The following is a 5,566-nucleotide window of genomic DNA, read 5'->3' on the forward strand; positions in this document are numbered from 1 at the left end:
AAACGTCAGTGAGATCTTGACATACCAAGGATCCACTGGTCTTTAACTTCAGTCTCTTAGGAGTTGATTGAAATCATGACAGTACCAACCTCACAGGATTAAATGAGATAGTTATGTGAAGCACAGAATAAGCATTCAAATATATTAGATGCTGTTTGTATCACTATGATAATTAGCTTCATAAAATAATTTATCACTCAATACTTCTGAGTCCTTACTAGGTACAAGGTATCAAAGAATTCCTTCATAGACATATAATTTACCTAGGACTTTTCAGGCAGATAAACTCTGCACAGAGGAAAGCACAAACATATGGGAGCAATGCAATTTAATCAGCACCTAATTAGCCAAACTATTTAAAATATACCTCACTATTTTGATGATGAAAACATTCTCACTTCTAAATGCCGGAAGCTGTGTCTTCCCGTAATTCTCTTGGAAAACTGTGAGCAGAGGGACTCTGGGCTCATTGCTGAAGCTTCCTCTCTGTTACATTTAGATCTCATCAGTTCCAGTCATTTCCTTTCTTTGTCATCAGATGAGGCGAGGGCCACTTGTGCCCATCTCTCCTCAATCCGCCATGTTTCTCTGGTGGTGACTGCTCCGTGCGTGGATGGGTGTGCCTGAGGTCATAACTATAAAAGCTAATATTCATCATGAAGACTTACTCCATGGCAGAGACTGTTTAAGCATTTCATGTTCAGTCTTCTCAACAACCCTATGAAATTCATACCACCAGTATCTCCATTTACTGCAAGAAACAAAAGTTCTGAGCGGTTAAGTAACCTGCCCAATGTTCCCAGCTGGTAGGGAATACAGCCAAGATCCACATGCAGGCAGTCTGCTTCTAGCTTCCCTAAGAGTTAGCAAATCCGAGTGGAAACCTTGGAGATAAAAAAGAGTCAGTTGCTGTGAATTAAGCCAGTTCTTACCTTTTGTCTCCCAGTTAACCCAAAGCTTCTCTCACAGAGTCTAAAACAACCCTACTTTCAGCTAGCCCAATAGTAAAATTATGGACCCCCCAAGCCAGGTAAATAAACATTCAGTAATAGATTTCTCTAGGCCAGGCATGGTGGCTCACACCTTTAATCCCAGCACTTGGGGAGGCCAAGGCAGGAGGATCACTTAAGGTCAGGACTTCCAGACTAACCTGGGCAACATAGCAAGACCCTATCTCTAAAAAAAAAAAAAGAAAAAGAAAAAGAAAAGAAAAAAAGTTCTCTCTAAACAGATAACTGATAAAAATCTGTTATGACAAAAAGAAACTTAAAACTGGAAGTAAAAGAGACTTTGAAGTCTTTGAAGGTGAAACAAAAAGGAAAAATGCTGTAAACACAGGGAGAGTTTGCCAACCGAGAACAAAGTGCAGGAAGGTCAGCTGGAAAGCTGTACGAAGGACTCGGGTGTTCAACAAACAATTGGACTAGATGATTTCTAAGGACCCTCCTAAACCCTCGGAAGCCATTATTCAACGTGTAATTCCATTTCTTAAACTCCCAGTCTCAATGCTTTCAGTTTCATGAACTAAGTCACAGCAGATCAACACAGTGTTGTGCTTCCACCTGCCTCCTGAGCCTCTCCACACCCAAACTCCACGTGCCTCAGTCTCTCTGCACCCAAAACCCAACATGCTGGCTCCACCGCCCCGTTTCTGTGCGCCTTCTCTCGGTTAATGGTCTCACCAGCCCCAGTCACCCTGACTTGATGTTCAGCGTCCTCCTCCATTCCTCCCTCCTCCTCAGACTTCACATCCAACTGGTCAACAAGTGCCTTCAATGAGTGTATCAACATCAAAGACGTCTTCTCTCTTTTCCTATCCCACTGCTGCCCGAACGGTATAAGTAGTGCATACTACCATATTTACTGTGGAAGAAAGAGACAAAGAGGAAAGTCATAGTCCTTCCCCTCAAATAGCTCACAGCCTGGTAAAGGAGGCGGGCACATAAGCACGTAACTCAAGATACTGTGGGAAGAGGCAGAATGGAAATAAAGCAAATTTGCAATAGATCAAGATGTGGAAGGCACCTCGTAACCCCTCACCTAGACCCAAAAGGCTCCTAATCCACATGGCCTCCCTATTGTTCCTCCTTCCAATCCATTCCTCACATGGCCAACATAATCATCTTCCTCTTGGTATGCCGCCTAGTGCTCAGGAGCTTTAGGAGGCTTACACTTGTCGGTGGGGAGGTCAGTGCTAAGAGTAGATTTCTGAGTTATGGTATATGTCAATCGTGGTCGAAGCGATGGGAGCTTATGAGCTTGTTCAGAGAAAGCATCCGGAGTGAGAAGAGAAAACGTGAGGATGAAACCCTGGGGAACAATGGCATTATAAGAACTGACAGAAGAGTCAGTAAAAGCCTCTAAAAGAATACTCACAAGCTGGGATGGGAACCAGACAGGAGAAAGAATACAGGGATTATAGTGTAATAAGAAGTCGAAAACAATCGGTGGCATCGAATGCTGCTAAGATTTAAGCAAGAGGAGAACTGAAGACAGGCTCCTGACTGCCTATTGATTAGTGAATGCTAAGCATTTCAGTCGATTGGAAGGATTAGAAATCAGGCTTCAAGCCAAGCATGGTGGCACATGCATGTTATCCCAGCTACTTGGGAGGTTGAGGCGGGAGGATCGCTTGTGCCTAGGAGTTGGATCCTAGCCAGGGCAACATAGTGAGAACTCCGTCTCCAAAAACTAATCTCTAAAAAGTAAAAACTAATTTTTGAAAATTAAAAAAAGGTTTTTAAAAGAAATCAGGCTTCGTCGGTTTGAGATTTGAGTGTGAGGTACAGGAAGGCAGCAAGAAACATAATTTCCTCTTTTAAGAAGGTTAGGAATGAAAGGAATATATTTAAAACACTCTTGTCTTGTATTACATTTATTTGAGCCCTTACTGATTTGAGCCCTTGGTGTTTGTTTTTGTAGTTTTAACTTTTTTTTTTTTAGAGACAGGGTCTCACTCTGTCTCCCAGACTAGAGTGAAGTGACACAGTCATAGCTCACTGTAACATCCAACTCCTGGGCTCAAGAGATCCTCCAGCCTCAGCCTCCCAAGTAGCTAGGACTACGGGTACACACCACCATGCTAGACTAATTTTTTTATTTTGCTATGCTCCCCGGACTGGTCTTGAATTCCTGGCCTCAAGTGATCCTCCTGCCTTGGACTGCCAAAGTGCTGGGATTACAGGCAGGAGCCACCACACCTGACCTAGTGTTGGTTTTAAATGCTGAGGGCAGAGACTTCCTCTTTCTCTTTATATCCTTACCCCCACCCCCACCCCCACCCCGTGGTGAGCAGCAGTGTTCAATACATGTGTGTTTATTTACTTGTGGGTGCTTGGAAACAATTTCTTCCATCCACGATTTTAAACACTGTTCAACAGGACTTTTTTTTTTTGGTCCTGTTAATCTGTATTCTCTAAGAACAAACAGGTAACTAAGTAGACAAAGATAAACGTTCGATTCACATCTGAGCTATCACAAATTCTGAACTTATAATAGCCCAAATTAAGATTTATTTTTTTAATTTTGGCAGTCCACAGACCCATAACGTACATCAATAAGAGAACAGGATTTGCATCACAACTCACAGTGTCATAAAACAGTTTATAAACAACTTTGATGGGAATTCCTATTCCCTAAAGAAAAGTTTCCCCGGCGTGCCTTCTTGGGCCAGATATTGGAATGAACTTTATGTTTGATTGTATTTCCCAGAGCCTGATATTCTCTTTAGGATCAGGGTTATGATTCTTTACAACGCTAGACCCCAAGCCGCCCCATTGGCTCTGAACACAAAACCATTTCCAACGTGTAACGGCAAGATTTCGTGTGCGTTGTTTGCACAGACGAAATGCTCATTTCCTATGAAAATATCACAGGATCCCATCCCAGCCACTCTTCTCCAGCAGCCCTCCTTTAGGTTAGCCCCAGGATGTTCTGGAAGTCTCTTTAGTCACAAGGCTGGCATCGCCGCCTGTGTCTGTGAAGTGTTCACCAAATCCAAGCGAGTGGAGAAGCACCGATTCCCTGTCGCAGGCCTGAACCTTGCCAGATCCTTTCAACATCTCCCGAGCCTTTCCAACATGGAGGGCTCGCCCGGCCCGCTCGGAGCCAGAGGCCGCCCAGCCCGGTCTGCTCTGCTGAGACTTGGCACGCCACGCCTGGGGCGCTGCGGCTCCCGGCCCAGTCCACGGTGCCAGCCCTTCCGCAGCGGCCTCCAACACCCGGACGCTGCGCACACAGGCCCCGGGCACCGGCGGGCCTGGCTCTCCCTGGGCCCTGGAGGCAGAAAGCAAGCACTCAACGGAACACGGGATCAGCGGGTCCCACTACTCGGGGACAGAGAGGAAGCTGAGGAACTTGACAGCGGATGTGGGAAGCACGTGGGGTTCCACCCATGGCGCCCTCTACCTTCTGCAGGCTGCAGTGCAGTTCAGGAAGCACCTCTGCCCGTCCACAGGGTTCAGTGTTAACTAAACCCAGAGACAGCGCGGGAAAGTCATCTTGCCTATCTCTTTCATGTGCTAAATGCTGTCCTGTTGTTCCGAAACATGAGTTAACCCCTCAGCAAAAGAACACCTCAACACACGCGTGCAAGCACTGAGGTTCCTAATCAAGCCAAATTCCCTCCTTACCCAGTCTTGGGAAAAGAAGTGTTAAAGAGACACCACCCACATCTAGCCTCTCTAGGCGGTGCTGAAGTTTTTTTACTGACATACAAAAAAGGTAATTACTTGAATTCATTGGAACCTAAAGTGGCTTGCTCCGGCTCCCTCTGCGCCAAAGAGGCACTTAGTCATTTCTTCTCTTGTCCATCATAACAGGCACTGCGTCCAAGATATTGCCCAACTCAAATCCTGTAATTCCCTCTAAGTCTATCATAACCTTCCAAAATAAGCTTGTTAGTTTAAAATAGCCTTGTAAATAGCACTCACCAACTCACACAGAGCAAATAATGATTTATACCTGAAAAAAAGGAAAACCGTCAGCATTTGGCTCATCCTACAGGAAAAAAAAATGATGTATTTGTGGGCCACTGCTTTAGCAATATTTACTTGAAAACATAATTTTTCATTTTTTATTGCAAGAATGAAACATGACTATTAGGGAAATTTTAGAAAATACAGCTAAGAAATAAAATAAGATAAACAAACTATAATCCCATGCTGGAGATGTAGCTTATGCTAGCATTTTGATTTGTACTCTTCCAGGTCATACTTTCTCAAGTTCTCCTCAAAATGGGATTGTAGTGCTCACCATCCTTTTTTGTGAGGCCATTTTGGAGAGTGAAATCTGTGCCAAGAAGTAACTGAGCACACTGGGCAGTTTTAGCCACTGAAACCCAACCAGCCTCGTGGAGTATCAGGTCATACTCATTGGGTTCAAACCATAATAGCTTCATTGAGTGCTTGGCCACATTTTAATTCCATGTCATGGTTCTGGGGAATGGGAGGGAGCAGGGGATGGGGGAGCCAAGAGGACTTACTGTAAGTCAACATGTTTGTTGATCCTGGAACAGTAGCTGAGCCAGAGGACAGGGACGCCTTGCAGAGCAGACAGACAAAGAGTG

Source organism: Mandrillus leucophaeus, unplaced genomic scaffold (assembly GCF_000951045.1).
Source record: "Mandrillus leucophaeus isolate KB7577 unplaced genomic scaffold, Mleu.le_1.0 Scaffold220, whole genome shotgun sequence".
NCBI lineage: Eukaryota > Metazoa > Chordata > Mammalia > Primates > Cercopithecidae > Mandrillus > Mandrillus leucophaeus.